The sequence below is a fragment of the Mustelus asterias genome, chromosome 12 (genome assembly GCF_964213995.1).
Source record: "Mustelus asterias chromosome 12, sMusAst1.hap1.1, whole genome shotgun sequence".
In the NCBI taxonomy this organism is placed as follows: domain Eukaryota; kingdom Metazoa; phylum Chordata; class Chondrichthyes; order Carcharhiniformes; family Triakidae; genus Mustelus; species Mustelus asterias.
This window is the reverse complement of record NC_135812.1, coordinates 65,693,301-65,710,936: the sequence shown is the minus strand read 5'-3', so window position 1 is coordinate 65,710,936 and position 17,636 is coordinate 65,693,301. Positions and strand designations below refer to the sequence as shown.

The 17,636-nt window shown below is 60.6% G+C and overlaps 1 protein-coding gene across 3 annotated transcripts in view; it reads right to left on the bottom strand.

The window, feature by feature from the left end:
- Positions 1-17,636, bottom strand: part of LOC144501539 (putative uncharacterized protein MYH16) — a 273,480-nt gene that overhangs the window by 215,523 nt on the left and 40,321 nt on the right. The window contains exon 1 of one of the 3 annotated variants that reach the window (XM_078225362.1): positions 8,914-9,097. The exons of 1 other annotated variant lie outside the window; for it this stretch is intronic. The gene's annotated coding sequence lies outside the window, so the exon portion shown is untranslated. Of the gene's footprint in view, positions 1-8,913; positions 9,098-17,636 lie in introns of those variants that run through there. One more of the 3 variants, XM_078225361.1, reaches the window with a different exon arrangement.

Below are 17,636 nucleotides of genomic sequence, written 5' to 3'. Positions count from 1 at the left end.
ATGACGTGCTGGTTAGATGCATTGGCCATGCTAAATTCTCCCTTAGTGTATCTGAACAGGCATCGAAGTGTGGCGACTAGGGGATTTTCACAGTAACTTCATTGCAGTGTTAATGTAAGCCTACTTCTGACAAATAAATAAACTTTAAGTATACAGAAAACATAGGAGTGCATGGACTTTCAGCTCTGTGGGTATGAACATACAGAAAACGGAACCAATTGTTCAAATGCCAAGTTACATCCCTCCATGACATAAATCAAGGTCACATTTATTGCCGTCTCTCGTTTCCCTCCAAAGGTGGCATGGGCATTTCTTCTCAATTCACTGCAGCTTCTGTACTGAGAAAACTTCTACCACCTTTGTATAGGTAGAGAATTAGCACACATACTTGCCCTTATTAACCAAGGCATAGAGTTTAAGAGCAGGGAGGTTATGCTGGAACTATATAATACATTGGTTAAGTCCCAGGTACTGTGTGCATTTCTGGAATCCACATTATAGGAGGGATGTTATAGCATTGGAAAGGCAGAGGAGATTTACCAGGATGTGGCCTGGGCTGGAGAGTTTTAGTTATGAAGAGATTGGATAGCCTGGGGTTGTTTTCCTTGGAGCAGAGGGGGCTGGGGGGGGGGGGGGGGGGAGGAGGGGGCTGGGGAGGGGGGGGGAGGAGGGGGCTGGGGGGGGGGGGGGGAGGGGGCTGGGGGGGGAGGGGGAGGAGGGGGCTGGGGGGGGGGGAGGAGGGGGCTGGGGGGGGGAGGGAGGGGGCTGGGGGGGGGAGGAGGGGGCTGGGGGGGGGAGGAGGGGGCTGGGGGGGGGGAGGAGGGGGGCTGGGGGGGGGGGGGGAGGAGGGGGCTGGGGGGGGGGGGGGGGGAGGGGGCTGGGGGGGGGGGGGGAGGAGGGGGCTGGGGGGGAGGGGGGGGCTGGGGGGGGGGAGGGGGGGGGCTGGAGGAGGGAGGAGGGGGCTGGGGGAGGGAGGAGGGGGCTGGGGGAGGGAGGAGGGGGCTGGGGGAAGGAGGAGGGGGCTGGGGGAAGGAGGAGGGGGCTGGGGGAGGGAGGAGGGGGGCTGGGGGGAGGGAGGAGGGGGGTGGGGGAGGGAGGGGGGGCTGGGGGAGGGAGGGGGGGCTGGGGGAGGGAGGGGGGGGGCTGGGGGGAGGGAGGGGGGGGCTGGGGGAGGGAGGGAGGGGGGGGGCTGGGGGAGGGAGGGGGGGGCTGGGGGAGGGAGGGGGGGGCTGGGGGAGGGAGGGGGGGGGCTGGGGGAGGGAGGGGGGGGGCTGGGGGAGGGAGGGGGGGCTGGGGGAGGGAGGGGGGGGCTGGGGGGAGGGAGGGGGGGGCTGGGGGAGGGAGGGGGGGGCTGGGGGAGGGAGGGGGGGGCTGGGGGAGGGAGGGGGGGGGGCTGGGGGAGGGAGGGGGGGGCTGGGGGAGGGAGGGGGGGGCTGGGGGAGGGAGGGGGGGGGCTGGGGGAGGGAGGGGGGGGGCTGGGGGAGGGAGGGGGGGGGCTGGGGGAGGGAGGGGGGGGCTGGGGGAGGGAGGGGGGGGCTGGGGGAGGGAGGGGGGGGGCTGGGGGAGGGAGGGGGGGGCTGGGGGAGGGAGGGGGGGGGCTGGGGGAGGGAGGGGGGGGGCTGGGGGAGGGAGGGGGGGGGCTGGGGGAGGGAGGGGGGGGCTGGGGGAGGGAGGGGGGGGCTGGGGGAGGGAGGGGGGGGGCTGGGGGAGGGAGGGGGGGGGGCTGGGGGAGGGAGGGGGGGGGCTGGGGGAGGGAGGGGGGGGCTGGGGGAGGGAGGGGGGGGGCTGGGGGAGGGAGGGGGGGGGCTGGGGGAGGGAGGGGGGGGGCTGGGGGAGGGAGGGGGGGGCTGGGGGAGGGAGGGGGGGGGCTGGGGGAGGGAGGGGGGGCTGGCGGGAGGGAGGGGGTGGGGGGCTGGGGGAGGGAGGGTGGGGGGCTGGGGGAGGGAGGGTGGGGGGCTGGGGGAGGGAGGGGGGGGCTGGGGGAGGGAGGGGGGGGCTGGGGGAGGGAGGGGGGGGCTGGGGGAGGGAGGGGGGGGCTGGGGGAGGGAGGGGGGGCTGGGGGAGGGAGGGGGGGGCTGGGGGAGGGAGGGGGGGGGCTGGGGGAGGGAGGGGGGGGGCTGGGGGAGGGAGGGGGGGGCTGGGGGAGGGAGGGGGGGGGCTGGGGGAGGGAGGGGGGGGCTGGGGGAGGGAGGGGGGGGGCTGGGGGAGGGAGGGGGGGGCTGGGGGAGGGGGGGGGGCTGGGGGAGGGAGGGGGGGGGCTGGGGGAGGGGAGGGGGGGGGGCTGGGGGAGGGAGGGGGGGGCTGGGGGAGGGAGGGGGGGGGCTGGGGGGGGGGGGGGTGGGGGAGGGAGGGGGGGCTGGGGGAGGGAGGGGGGGGGCTGGGGGAGGGAGGGGGGGCTGGGGGGGAGGGGGGGGCTGGGGGGAGGGAGGGTGGGGGGCTGGGGGAGGGAGGGTGGGGGGCTGGGGAGGGAGGGTGGGGGGCTGGGGGAGGGAGGGTGGGGGGCTGGGGGAGGGAGGGTGGGGGGCTGGGGGAGGGAGGGTGGGGGGCTGGGGGAGGGAGGGTGGGGGCTGGGGGAGGGAGGGTGGGGGGCTGGGGGAGGGAGGGTGGGGGGCTGGGGGAGGGAGGGCTGGGGGAGGGAGGGAGGGAGGGTGGGGGGCTGGGGAGGGAGGGTGGGGGGCTGGGGGAGGGAGGGTGGGGGGCTGGGGGAGGGAGGGTGGGGGGCTGGGGGAGGGAGGGTGGGGGGCTGGGGGAGGGAGGGTGGGGGGCTGGGGGAGGGAGGGGTGGGGGGCTGGGGGAGGGAGGGTGGGGGGCTGGGGGAGGGAGGGTGGGGGGCTGGGGGAGGGAGGGTGGGGGGGCTGGGGGAGGGAGGGTGGGGGGGCTGGGGGAGGGAGGGTGGGGGGGCTGGGGGAGGGAGGGTGGGGGGGCTGGGGGAGGGAGGGTGGGGGGGCTGGGGGAGGGAGGGGTGGGGGGGCTGGGGGAGGGAGGGTGGGGGGGCTGGGGGAGGGAGGGTGGGGGGGCTGGGGGAGGGAGGGTGGGGGGCTGGTGGGAGGGAGGGTGGGGGGGCTGGGGGAGGGAGGGTGGGGGGGCTGGGGGAGGGAGGGTGGGGGGGCTGGGGGAGGGAGGGTGGGGGGGCTGGGGGAGGGAGGGTGGGGGGGCTGGGGGAGGGAGGGGGGGCTGGGGGAGGGAGGGGGGGGCTGGGGGAGGGAGGGGGGGGCTGGGGGAGGGAGGGGGTGGCTGGGGGAGGGAGGGTGGGGGGGGCTGGGGGAGGGAGGGTGGGGGGCTGGGGGAGGGAGGGTGGGGGGCTGGGGGAGGGAGGGGGGGGCTGGGGGAGGGAGGGGGGGGCTGGGGGAGGGAGGGGGGGGCTGGGGGAGGGAGGGGGGGGCTGGGGGAGGGAGGGGGGGCTGGGGGAGGGAGGGGGGGGCTGGGGGAGGGAGGGGGGGGCTGGGGGAGGGAGGGGGGGCTGGGGGAGGGAGGGGGGGGCTGGGGGGAGGGAGGGGGGGGCTGGGGGAGGGAGGGGGGGGCTGGGGGAGGGAGGGGGGGGGCTGGGGGAGGGAGGGGGGGGCTGGGGGAGGGAGGGGGGGGCTGGGGGAGGGAGGGGGGGGGCTGGGGGAGGGAGGGGGGGGCTGGGGGAGGGAGGGGGGGGGCTGGGGGGGGGGGGGCTGGGGGAGGGAGGGGGGGCTGGGGGAGGGGAGGGGGGGGGCTGGGGGAGGGAGGGGGGGGGGCTGGGGGAGGGAGGGGGGGGCTGGGGGGAGGGAGGGGGGGGCTGGGGGGGGGGGGGGTGGGGGAGGGAGGGGGGGGGCTGGGGGAGGGAGGCGGGGGGGCTGGGGGAGGGAGGGGGGGCTGGGGGGGGGAGGGGGGGGGCTGGGGGAGGGAGGGTGGGGGGGCTGGGGGAGGGAGGGTGGGGGGGCTGGGGGAGGGAGGGTGGGGGGGCTGGGGGAGGGAGGGTGGGGGGGGCTGGGGGAGGGAGGGTGGGGGGGCTGGGGGAGGGAGGGTGGGGGGGCTGGGGGAGGGAGGGTGGGGGGGCTGGGGGAGGGAGGGTGGGGGGGCTGGGGGAGGGAGGGTGGGGGGGCTGGGGGAGGGAGGGTGGGGGGGCTGGGGGAGGGAGGGTGGGGGGGCTGGGGGAGGGAGGGTGGGGGGGCTGGGGGAGGGAGGGTGGGGGGGCTGGGGGAGGGAGGGTGGGGGGGGCTGGGGGAGGGAGGGTGGGGGGGCTGGGGGAGGGAGGGTGGGGGGGCTGGGGGAGGGAGGGTGGGGGGCTGGGGGAGGGAGGGTGGGGGGGCTGGGGGAGGGGAGGGTGGGGGGGCTGGGGGAGGGAGGGTGGGGGGGCTGGGGGAGGGAGGGTGGGGGGCTGGGGGAGGGAGGGTGGGGGGGCTGGGGGAGGGAGGGTGGGGGGGCTGGGGGAGGGAGGGTGGGGGGGCTGGGGGAGGGGGGGGGGGGGGCTGGGGGAGGGAGGGGGGGGGCTGGGGGAGGGAGGGGGGGGGGCTGGGGGAGGGGGGGGGGGGGGCTGGGGGAGGGAGGGGGGGGGGGCTGGGGGAGGGAGGGGGGGGGGCTGGGGGAGGGAGGGGGGGGGGCTGGGGGAGGGAGGGGGGGGGCTGGGGGAGGGAGGGGGGGGGCTGGGGAGGGAGGGGGGGGCTGGGGGAGGGAGGGGGGGGGCTGGGGGAGGGAGGGGGGGGGCTGGGGGAGGGAGGGGGGGGCTGGGGGAGGGAGGGGGGGGCTGGGGGAGGGAGGGGGGGGGCTGGGGGAGGGAGGGGGGGGGCTGGGGGAGGGAGGGGGGGCTGGGGGAGGGAGGGGGGGGGCTGGGGGAGGGAGGGGGGGGGCTGGGGGAGGGAGGGGGGGGGCTGGGGGAGGGAGGGGGGGGGGCTGGGGGAGGGAGGGGGGGGGGCTGGGGGAGGGAGGGGGGGGGGCTGGGGGAGGGAGGGGGGGGGGCTGGGGGAGGGAGGGGGGGGCTGGGGGAGGGAGGGGGGGGCTGGGGGAGGGAGGGGGGGGCTGGGGGAGGGAGGGGGGGGGCTGGGGGAGGGAGGGGGGGGGCTGGGGGAGGGAGGGGGGGGGGCTGGGGGAGGGAGGGGGGGGGGCTGGGGGAGGGAGGGGGGGGCTGGGGGAGGGAGGGGGGGGGCTGGGGGAGGGAGGGGGGGGGCTGGGGGAGGGAGCGGGGGGGCTGGGGGAGGGAGGGGGGGGGCTGGGGGAGGGAGGGGGGGGGCTGGGGGAGGGAGGGGGGGGGGCTGGGGGAGGGAGGGGGGGGGCTGGGGGAGGGAGGGGGGGGGGGGCTGGGGGAGGGAGGGGGGGGGCTGGGGGAGGGAGGGGGGGGCTGGGGGTGGGAGGGGGGGGGCTGGGGGTGGGAGGGGGGGGGCTGGGGGTGGGAGGGGGGGGGGCTGGGGGTGGGGAGGGGGGGGGGCTGGGGGTGGGAGGGGGGGGGGGCTGGGGGTGGGAGGGGGGGGGCTGGGGGTGGGAGGGGGGGGGGCTGGGGGTGGAGGGGGGGGGGGGCTGGGGGTGGGAGGGGGGGGGGGGGGCTGGGGGTGGGAGGGGGGGGGGGCTGGGGGAGGGAGGGGGGGGGCTGGGGGAGGTAGGGGGGGGGGGGCTGGGGGAGGTAGGGGGGGGGCTGGGGGGAGGTAGGGGGGGGCTGGGGGAGGGAGGGGGGGGGGCTGGGGGAGGGAGGGGGGGGGGCTGGGGGAGGGAGGGGGGGGCTGGGGGAGGGAGGGGGGGGCTGGGGGAGGGAGGGGGGGGGGCTGGGGGAGGGAGGGGGGGGCTGGGGGAGGGAGGGGGGGGCTGGGGGAGGGAGGGGGGGGGCTGGGGGAGGGAGGGGGGGGGCTGGGGGAGGGAGGGGGGGGGGGGCTGGGGGAGGGAGGGGGGGGGCTGGGGGAGGGAGGGGGGGGCTGGGGGAGGGAGGGGGGGGGGGCTGGGGGAGGGAGGGGGGGGGGGCTGGGGGAGGGAGGGGGGGGGCTGGGGGAGGGAGGGGGGGGGCTGGGGGAGGGAGGGGGGGGGCTGGGGGAGGGAGGGGGGGGGTGGGGAGGGAGGGGGGGGCTGGGGGAGGGAGGGGGGGGGCTGGGGGAGGGAGGGGGGGGGCTGGGGGAGGGAGGGGGGGGGCTGGGGGAGGGAGGGGGGGGGCTGGGGGAGGGAGGGGGGGGCTGGGGGAGGGAGGGGGGGCCTGGGGGAGGGAGGGGGGGGGCTGGGGGAGGGAGGGGGGGGGCTGGGGGAGGGAGGGGGGGGCTGGGGGAGGGAGGGGGGGGGCTGGGGGAGGGAGGGGGGGGCTGGGGGAGGGAGGGGGGGGGGGGGCGGGGGGGTGAGGAGGGGGCCGGGGGGTGAGGAGGGGGCCGGGGGGTGAGGAGGGGGCCGGGGGGGTGAGGAGGGGGCCGGGGGGGTGAGGAGGGGGCCGGGGGGGTGAGGAGGGGGCCGGGGGGGTGAGGAGGGGGCCGGGGGGGTGAGGAGGGGGCCGGGGGGGGTGAGGAGGGGGCCGGGGGGGTGAGGAGGGGGCCGGGGGGGTGAGGAGGGGGCCGGGGGGGTGAGGAGGGGGGCCGGGGGGGTGAGGAGGGGGCCGGGGGGGTGAGGAGGGGGCCGGGGGGGTGAGGAGGGGGCCGGGGGGGTGAGGAGGGGGCCGGGGGGGTGAGGAGGGGGCCGGGGGGGTGAGGAGGGGGCCGGGGGGGTGAGGGGGGGGCCGGGGGGGTGAGGGGGGGGCCGGGGGGGTGAGGGGGCCGGAGGGGGCCGGGGGGGTGAGGAGGGGGCCGGGGGGGTGAGGAGGGGGCCGGGGGGGTGAGGAGGGGGCCGGGGGGTGAGGAGGGGGCCGGGGGGGTGAGGAGGGGGCCGGGGGGGTGAGGAGGGGGCCGGGGGGGTGAGGAGGGGGCCGGGGGGGGTGAGGAGGGGGCCGGGGGGGTGAGGAGGGGGCCGGGGGGGGTGAGGAGGGGGCCGGGGGGGTGAGGAGGGGGCCGGGGGGGTGAGGAGGGGGCCGGGGGGGTGAGGAGGGGGCCGGGGGGGTGAGGAGGGGGCCGGGGGGTGAGGAGGGGGCCGGGGGGGTGAGGAGGGGGCCGGGGGGGTGAGGAGGGGGCCGGGGGGGTGAGGAGGGGGCCCGGGGGGGTGAGGAGGGGGCCGGGGGGGTGAGGAGGGGGCCGGGGGGGTGAGGAGGGGGCCGGGGGGGTGAGGAGGGGGCTGGGGGGGTGAGGAGGGGGCTGGGGGGGTGAGGAGGGGGCTGGGGGGGAGCGGGGGGCTGGTCTATAAAAGTATGAGGGCCATAGATCAGAGTAGACAGGATGAAACTTTTCCCCTTGGTGGAGGGATCAATGACTAGGGGGCATAGATTTAAGGTAAGGGGCAGAAGGTTTAGGGGAGGATGTGAGGAAACACTTTTTCACCCAGAGGATGGTGGGAGTCTGGAACTCACTGCCTGAAAGGGTGATGGAGGCAGAGACCCTCATAATATTTAAGATGCCATTTCTTTTGGCAAATCAAATAAACTAAATCATATCATTTAAGATGCCAAGGAATACAAGACTATGTGCCAAGTGTTGGAGAATGGGATTAGATAAATTAGGTGGCTTGTCTTTGACTGACAACAGATGCAATGGACCGAAGGGCCCTTTTCTATGCTGTAGACCTCTATGACATCAAAAACCCTCAGCAATGTTCTTACAGAGAATATTGCTGCAATGTTCTATGTGCCTGTTCTCCCGAATATTGCCATTTGACTTCCCCTGATGGGTTCAGCATATGAATGATGCCATGCAGGCCACATTCAATCCTCTCTTTGTGCTGAGTGAGCTAAGGTCAGACACAGTGGCAGGAGGGCTGTTATACCCTCGGCCCAGCACCCCAGACTAAGGGAAGGGAAATAAATCAAGGAAGGGTTCCTGCTGCTGACCGCCATTCAGATTTCCCTCCTGGGAACATGATATAGAAAGGTGTGATGCCCCACATGGTTGAAATGCCAAAAGAGAAAATGCTGGAAAATCTCAGCAGGTCTGGCAGCATCTGGAAGGCGAGAAAAGAGCTGACGTTTCGAGTCCAGATGACCCTTTGTCAAAGGTTGAAATGCCTGCTCACTGCAGCAGGAATGGCCATGGCAGAATGGGGTGGGGGTGGGGAGAGAGAGGAACAGGAGGAGGAATGTTACAAAAATGAATGGGAAACTGAAAGCAAACCGTGCCAGTAAGTGGAAAAGCAATATTGTTAAAGCAGTGAAATATTACTTCTTGAAAACCTCTATCTCTGAAACACATGATTCTTACATGAATCTTATGATTCTTACATGAAACACACCTCAGGTCCACACCATGCTCAGCATTCTGCCTTCATCTCCATTCCAAACAACAGCGACAAGATAGTTTGACTAATACATTAAAAAGATACACGGCCCCTCTAATGGCTGCAATAGTTATGTGGAGGAGTTTTGGACTAGTTACTGGAGGATGTTGACAGCAATTGAGAGTGATGACTTGATTAGGCATTCGTTTCAAACAAGCTGCTCTGCGGACAAAGTGTAAAATGGAATTATTCAACAGTTAACCCACAGAGATGTATCAAGTTTGGATTTCTGAATGAACCACCAGACTCTCCCCCTCTTCTCCATCGCAAGAGACTGCAGCACAGATTTCATTATACCCCCTGATATATTAAATAAATGTCCCACCAACTCCCACTGCACACACACTGCGCTGATTCAATTCATATAAAGCCATATAGCCTCGGCATTACATCCACTAGATAAGCATTTCCAAGTGTAGGAATGCAGGTCCCATCACATTTCAGCAGGGTAGTGACAGTAATGGGCTTGTTCCGCTAGTGCTTACACTGGGCTGCTGATTAAATGATTAATGGACACTGCGCTATCGGTTTGGCCGCATCTTTGCAAGAGCTTTAATCCAAGCCCAGCATTTCCCCTTGGCCAATTAGTTCTGCATTTGTCAGGTTTGACCTGAACGCCAAACCCACCTGCTTCTCTGTCTCCGCTTTGATGAGGGTGGACTTCAATTCTTCAATGTCTGTCCTGAGGTCGCAGCATTCCGATTGCAGCTTGTGTTTCTGGGCGCTGAGTTCAGCGGTGCGGATCTCCTCCTCCAGCAGCCGCCCGCTCAGCTCTGAGATCTGTGCCTCTAGCTCCAGCTTCACCTTCAGCAGCTGTGTGCAACGCTGCTCAAAGTCACAGAGGTTCGCCTCTTCCTGTGAACATGATTGGCAGCTGTTCAGGGCAGGATTCCGATGATTTACAGAATGCATTGTCTGTGTGTGTGTGTGCACAGTATCAGGGGCTGTGTGTGTGTGTGCACAATATCAGGGGCTGTGTGTGTGTGTGCACAGTATCAGGGGCTGTGTGTGTGTGTGCACAATATCAGGGGCTGTGTGTGTGTGTGCACAGTATCAGGGGCTGTGTGTGTGTGTGCACAGTATCAGGGGCTGTGTGTGTGTGTGCACAATATCAGGGGCTGTGTGTGTGTGTGCACAGTATCAGGGGCTGTGTGTGTGTGTGCACACAGTATCAGGGGCTGTGTGTGTGTGTGCACACAGTATCAGGGGCTGTGTGTGTGTGCACAGTATCAGGGGCTGTGTGTGTGTGTGTGCACAGTATCAGGGGCTGTGTGTGTGTGTGCACACAGTATCAGGGGCTGTGTGTGTGTGCACAGTATCAGGGGCTGTGTGTGTGTGCGCACAGTATCAGGGGCTGTGTGTGTGTGTGCGCACAGTATCAGGGGCTGTGTGTGTGTGTGCACACAGTATCAGGGGCTGTGTGTGTGTGCACAGTATCAGGGGCTGTGTGTGTGTGTGTGTGCACAGTATCAGGGGCTGTGTGTGTGTGTGCGCACAGTATCAGGGGCTGTGTGTGTGTGCGCACAGTATCGGGGCTGTGTGTGTGTGTGTGCGCACACAGTATCAGGGGCTGTGTGTGTGCACAGTATCAGGGGCTGTGTGTGTGTGCACACAGTATCAGGGGTTGTGTGTGTGCGCACACAGTATCGGGGCTGTGTGAGTGTGTGCACAGTATCAGGGGCTGTGTGTGTGTGCACAGTATCAGGGGCTGTGTGTGTGTGCACAGAATCGGGCTGTGTGTGTGTGCACAGTATCAGGGGCTGTGTGTGTGTGTACAGTATCAGGGGCTGTGTGTGTGTGCACACAATATCAGGGGTTGTGTGTGTGCGCGCACAGTATCAGGGGGCTGTGTGAGTGTGTGCACAGTATCAGGGGCTGTGTGTGTGTGTACAGTATCAGGGCTGTGTGTGTGCGCGCACAGTATCGGGCTGTGTGTGTGTGCACACAGTATCAGGGATGTGTGTGTGTACAGTACCGGGGGTGTGTGTGTACAGTATCGGAGGTGTGTGTGTGTACAGTATCAGGGGTGTGTGTGTGTACAGTATCGGGAGTGTGTGTGTGTACAGTATCGGGAGTGTGTGTGTGTATAGTATCGGGAGTGTGTGTGTGTGCAGTATCAGGGGTGTGTGTGTGTGCAACTACAGTATCAGGGTGTGTGCGTGTACAGTATCAGTGGTGTGTGTGTACAGAATCAGGGGTGTGTATGTGTACAGAATCAGGGGTGTGTGTTTGTGTGTGTGTACAGTATCAGGGGTGTGTGTGTGTGCATACAGTATCAGGGGTGTGTGTGTGCGTGTGCACAGTATCGGGTTGTGTGTGCGTGTGCACAGTATCGGGTTGTGTGTGTGCACAGTATCGGGTTGTGTGTGTGTGCACAGTATCAAGTTGTGTGTGTGTGCACAGTATCGGGTTGTGTGTGCGTGTGCACAGTATCGGGTTGTGTGTGTGCACAGTATCAGTGGTGTGTGTGTACAGAATCAGGGGTGTGTATGTGTACAGAATCAGGGGTGTGTGTTTGTGTGTGTGTACAGTATCAGGGGTGTGTGTGTGTGCATACAGTATCAGGGGTGTGTGTGTGCGTGTGCACAGTATCGGGTTGTGTGTGCGTGTGCACAGTATCGGGTTGTGTGTGTGCACAGTATCGGGTTGTGTGTGTGTGCACAGTATCAAGTTGTGTGTGTGTGCACAGTATCGGGTTGTGTGTGCGTGTGCACAGTATCGGGTTGTGTGTGTGCACAGTATCGGGTTGTGTGTGTGTGCACAGTATCGGGTTGTGTGTGTGTGCACAGTATCAAGTTGTGTGTGTGTGCACAATATCAAGTTGTGTGTGTGTGCACAGTATCAAGTTGTGTGTGTGTGCACAGTATCGGGTTGTGTGCGTGTGCACAGTATCGGGTTGTGTGCGTGTGCACAGTATCGGGTTGTGTGTGCGTGTGCACAGTATCGGGTTGTGTGTGTGCACAGTATCGGGTTGTGTGTGTGTGCACAGTATCAAGTTGTGTGTGTGTGCACAGTATCGGGTTGTGTGTGTGTGCACAGTATCAGGTTGTGTGTGTGTGCACAATATCAGGTTGTGTGTGTGTGCACAGTATCGGGTTGTGTGTGTATGTGTATATGTGCATAGTATCAGGTTGTGTGTGTGTGTGCACAGTATCGGAGTGTGTGTGTGCACAATAACGGGGTGTGTGTGTACAGTATCGGGTTGTGTGTGTGTGCACAGTATCGGGTTGTGTGTGTGCACAGTATCGGGGTGTGTGTGCACAGTATCGGGGTGTGTGTGTACAGTATCAGGTTGTGTGTGTGTGCACAGTATCGGGTTGTGTGTGTGTGTGTGTGCATGCGCAGTATCGGATTGTGTGTGTGTGCGCACAGTATCAGGTTGTGTGTGTGCAGTATCGGGTTTTGTGTGTGTGTGTGTGCACAGTATCGGGTTTTGTGTGTGTGTGCGCACAGTATCAGGTTGTGTGTGTGTGTGTGCAGTATCGGGTTTTGTGTGTGTGTGTGCACAGTATCGGGTTTTGTGTGTGTGTGTGTGCACAGTATCAGGTTTTGTGTGTGTGTGTATGCACAGCATTGGGTTGTGTGTGTGTGCACAGAATCAGGGGGCTGTGTGTGCACAGTATCGGGATATCTGTGTGCACAGTATCGGGTTGTGTGTGTGTGTGTGTGTGTGTGTGCATGCGCAGTATCGGATTGTGTGTGTGTGCGCACAGTATCAGGTTGTGTGTGTGCAGTATCGGGTTTTGTGTGTGTGTGTGCGCACAGTATCAGGTTGTGTGTGTGCAGTATCGGGTTTTGTGTGTGCGCACAGTATCAGGTTGTGTGTGTGTGTGCAGTATCGGGTTTTGTGTGTGTGTGTGCACAGTATCGGGTTTTGTGTGTGTGTGCACAGTATCAGGTTTTGTGTGTGTGTGTGTATGCACAGCATTGGGTTGTGTGTGTGTGCACAGAATCAGGGGGCTGTGTGTGTACAGTATCAGGTGTGTGTGTGCACAGTATCAGAAGGCTGTGTGTGTGTGCGCAATATCGGGGGCTGTGTGTTTGCATGCACAGAATCAGGGGGCTGTGTGTGTGTGCACAGTATCAGGGGGCTGTATATGCATGCACAGTATCAGGGGCTGTGTGTGTGTGTGCGCGCACAGTATCGGGCTGTGTGTGTGTGCACAGTATCAGGGGGCTGTGTGTGTGTGTGCGTGCGCACAGTATCAGGGGACTGTGTGTGTGTGTGTGCACAGAATCGGGGGCTGTGTGTGTGTGTCCACAATATCAGAGGGCTGTGTGTGTGTGTGTGTGTGTGTGTGTGTGTGTGCACAGTATCAGGGGGCTGTATGTGCATACAGAATCAAGGGCTGTGTGTGTGTCTCAGTGTGTGTGTGAGAGAGAGTACTGTCAGCATTCCTCACTAAATGAAGACAAGGTTCCAATTCAGAACAGGAGACTTGCCCTGTGTAAAGAAAACTTAGACCGCCGAGCCTCTCTCTTCTGCATCGACGGATCTGGTTACAACATCAACACATGAAATAGCTCATATTCCAAAGAAAAATGAAAGCTCTCATCTTGTATCTGCCTTCTCCGCCCAGTTGTAACAGGGCACCAGATGGTAATGCCCCGTCTACAGGGGATTGTTTCGAAAATCACCACCAGTCAGCTCCCTCACATCCCTCTCTCCAAAGGGGGAGCAGCCGATGGGCACAGGGACTATGGCAACTTTACCTTTCATTTAATTCTTTCCCAAGTGCAGATGATTGTTGAAAATAACTATACACTCTCTTTGAGGACATTAGATGTTTCTACAACTGTACATGAAATCCAAGCACACAGCTTCTTTTTGATAAATGTGCCAGCGCTGGCTAATAGGTTATGTACCTTTTACCTTCTGTCTCTGGCACTCTCCTCTAAATTTGCCAAATGGCCAAACAAAAGGGAGCCTGCTCTTGCCTCCCAACCATGGCAGCTAAGGAGATAATTGGAAATACCTTTTTTTCATTTCTGTAATGTTTTCCGTGCTTTTGTCCCACTGACCTTTACTTCGAGGGAGTACAAATGACAACTGGGCTTCTAAAAGTGCCACTCCTGCTCCCAGGCCCTCTATCAATGACTGTTGTTCAACTTTATATTTCCTAATGCTTATTTGTTGCTTTTCTTACTGCTATATTTAGATAGTCAACATCTTTTCCCAAAGGTAAGGGAGTCTAAAACTAGAGGGCATAGGTTTAAGGTGAGAGGGGAGAGATACAAAGGGTCCAGAGGGGCAATTTTTTCAAACAGAGGGTGGTGAGTGTCTGGAACAAGCTGCCAGAGGTAGTAGTAGAGACGGGTACAATTTTGTTTTTTAAAAAGCATTTTGACAGTTACATGGGTAAGATGGGTATAGAGGGATATGGGCCAAATATGGACAATTGGGACCAGCTTAGTGGTTAAAAAAAGGGCGGCATGGACAATTTGGGCTGAAGGGCCTGTTTCCATGCTGTAAACCTCTATGACTCTATATTTGTTTTTTAATGTTCTTATAAAGTCATTGGGCTGCGTGATGAACCAAAGGCAGCAGTCAGAGTGACCTAAAAGAACTTGTGCTAAACTGGCTGAAGCTGACTGGGGTTCTGGGACCAGACTTAATGGCTCATCACTATTGGTGTTGATTTAGTTTCTTTACACTGTTCGGCTCAGTTGCTTTTCTTGGATATGTCCCCTCATGATTTTATTTTAAGAAACATCAGAAAAATTGGAGAAAATCTGAATATGGCTTACATTAATCATTCCTGACAAATAATTCTTTCCCTCCTCTGAAGGTGCAGGGGAGATTCCCACAGGTAATTTCCGTAGGTCACCAATAATGGTCATAGAGGTTTACAGCATGGAAACAGGCCCTTCAGCCCAACTTGTCCATGCCACCATTTTTTTTAAACCCCGAAGCTAGTCCCAATTGCCTGCATTTGGCCCATATCCCTCTATACCCATCTTACCCATGTAAATGTCCAAATGCTTTTTAAAAGACAAAATTGTACCCGCCTCTACTACTACCTCTGGCAGCTTGCTCCAGACACTCACCGCCCTCTATGTCAAGTCATTCTTGACTTGAGATAAGATGGTGAGTGCGAGGATATTCAACCAAGGAAAGCATCATAGTCAAGCTTGATCCTGGTTTCATTTGACATCCACACACACATAGGGGTTTTTCAGTCAAGGGATTTCCAGGTAGCGATCAGGAGTTGGAACTCTTAACTGATTTTCTAGCCTTCGCCAAGCTCCAGCTGCTACTCTAGCTAGGGTGCAGACAGAAGCAAGCTCAAGACCTCGTGCTCTATGTGGCTTCTGGCATTAATACAACTTGAAAGAGCAAAAAGAGAAAGGTGCTTATGGCAAAGCTCTTAAGGCAAATTTTCACAGAGTCTCACAGCACAGTGGGAGGCCATTTGTTCCATCATGTTGAAAAGACTATCCAATCGATCCCTTTGCTCAAAGCCCTGTACATTCCTTTTCAGTTATTCAATCCCCCTTTTTAAGTTACTATAAAAATCTGTTTTCAGGCAGTGTGTTGTAGATGGTCACAACTTGCTATGCAAAATAATTTCGTTTTGAACTTCATTAAACTATGATGCAGAAGCATACTGTACAATAACTAAAATAACAGCTTCATTAAAAACAGATAGTCAAATAGTGTTCAAAAGCACAATATAATTTTATTCACAAAACGTAAAGAAAGTAAAGTTATTTATTAGTGTCACAAGTAGGCTGCAATGAAGTGGAGGTGCTGGACTGGGGTGGACACAGTAAGAAATCTCACAACACCAGGTTAAAGTCCAACAGGTTCATTTGGTATCACAAGCTTTCGGAGTGCTGCGACTCACCTGATGATACCAAATAAACCTGTTGGACTTTAACCTGGTGTTGTGAGACTTCTTACTGTGTCCACTGCAATGAAGTTACTGTGAATACCCCCTTGTCGCCACACTCTGGCACCTGTTCAGGAATACTGAGGGAGAATTTAGCCAATGCACCTAACCAGCACGCCTTTCAGATTGTGGGATGAAACTGGAGAACCCGGAAGAAACCCACACAGACACGAGGAGAATATGCAGACTCTGCACAGATAGTCACCCAAGGCCGGAATCGAACCCGGGACCCTAAAACTGTGAGGCAGCAGTGCTTGCCATCGTATCACCCATATGGCTGATTCTCTATTTCAACACCATACACCCGTGCTCTCCTCATATCCCTTGACACCTTTAGAGTCTAGAAAGTTTTTCCTTCTTAAGTATACATAGTGGTTTGGCCTCCACAGCCTTCTGTGGTAGAGAATTCCAGAGGTTCACCACCCTCTGAGTGAAGAACTTTCTCCTCAGCTCAGTCCCAAATGGCCTACCCTTTAGGATTCTGCAGTAACTCACTTCCTAACTCATAGAATCATACAGCGCAGAAGGAGGCCACTTGGCCCAGTGAGTCTGCACTGATCACAATCCCACCCAGGCCCTATCCCCATAACCCCATGCATTTACCCCAGCTAGACCCCCTGACACTAAGGGGCAATTTAGCATGGCCAATCCACCTAACCCGCACATCTTTGGACTGTGGGAGGTAACCGGAGCACTTGGAGCAAACCCATGCAGACACGGGGAGAACATGCAAACTCCACACAGACAGTGACCCAAGCCTGGAATCGAACCTGGATCCCTGGCACTGTGAGGGAGCAGTGCTAACCACTATGCCACCGAAAGTAGTACTTATGTTTCAATCTGCCCAGAATGATAATTAAACAAAAATCAGAATTTCATGCTGCTAATTGTGAATATCAAATTTAATGTCCAATAAAATATAACTGCTCTTACGTGTTACGCTCAAGATTAACAACAATGAGCTACTAGTCTAAGGAATTCCATAAAAAACAGAAACATACCAATTGCCTGGGAAACTCAAACATGAAGCACACTTAAATACATCTGACTGTCAGGGAAACCAGACATTGAGATGCACTGGGCTGTGGGAAGCATGGAATTCATTGGTGCTTAAATGCGTAAAATCATAGAAATTAGACACCGTGAACAGACAGACCAACGGGGAACCAGTTATTAAGTTTCAGAGATGCACTCGAATCAGGAACCTTAGTATCTATAGAAACTTGTTGCATGGAATCGACAGGGGAATGAAATATCAACAAATGCAAAGCACTGAGAAGCCAGCTGACACAGAGAGCTGTGCAGCATTGACAAACAGATTCAGGGAAACTAAACATCAAGACCACACATTTAAACTATGGCTTTCTACTTTGCCGTGTGGGTTGCATCCTGGAAGAGTCTCAAACACCTACTCAGCAACATCCACAGCAGAGGACATTTTGTATATCAGATTTTTCATTCATTGAAAAAAATATTTACAGCTTCTCAACCTTGTTTCTTTTGAAATACCAGCAGAATTAAGGACCCCACACACCCCGGACATTCTCTCTTCCACCTTCTTCCGTTGGGGAAAAGATACAAAAGTCTGAGATCATGTACCAACCGACTCGAGAACAGTTTTTTTCCCTACTGCCATCAGACTTTTGAATGGGCCTACCTTGCATTAAGTTAATCTTTCTCTACACCCTAACTATGACTGTAACACTACATTCTGCACTCTCTCATTTCCTTCTCTATGAACGGTATGCTTTGTCTGTATAACGCGCAAGAAACAATACTTTTCACTGTATGCTAATATATGTGACAATAATAAATCAAATCAAATCAAAAATGAAATCAAATACCGTCGACAATACTTCACAGGGTAACTAAAGGGTTAAACAGCACCTGTTCACAATTTTTGAGAAACTCCACCAGCATTAACAACTTTGATCTGCTGACCAACTGTCAGAACGGAGGGTCAGATTTAACCTTGCCCAAAAGTAAAAAAATATGCTTCAGCCTTGTCTTAAGACCATAAGACATAGGAGCAGAATTAGGCCACTCGGCCCATCGAGTCTGCTCACCATTCAATCATGGCTGACATTTTTCTCATCCCCATTCCCCTGATCCCCTTATCAATCAAGAACCTATCTTTCTCTGTCTTAAAGACACTCAATGACCTGGCCTCCACAACCTTCTGCGGCAAAGAGTTCCACAGATTCACCACTCTGGCTGAAAAAATTCCTCCTCATCTCTGTAGTCCAAACCCTCTGTAATGTTTGATTTTCGATCACACACTGAAACCATTCTGACTTTTAATGACATTCGTTTGAATGGATAAGGTTAAGAGTTTCTAAGAAACGATTTTGTCATGCAAAACCCCGAAGAGTTAAGTTCTGAATGCTCAAGGGAGGTTGAACTTGTACCTACAGAACAACTAACAAGCCAACTGTGTTTAATTAGAGCGAACCTCAC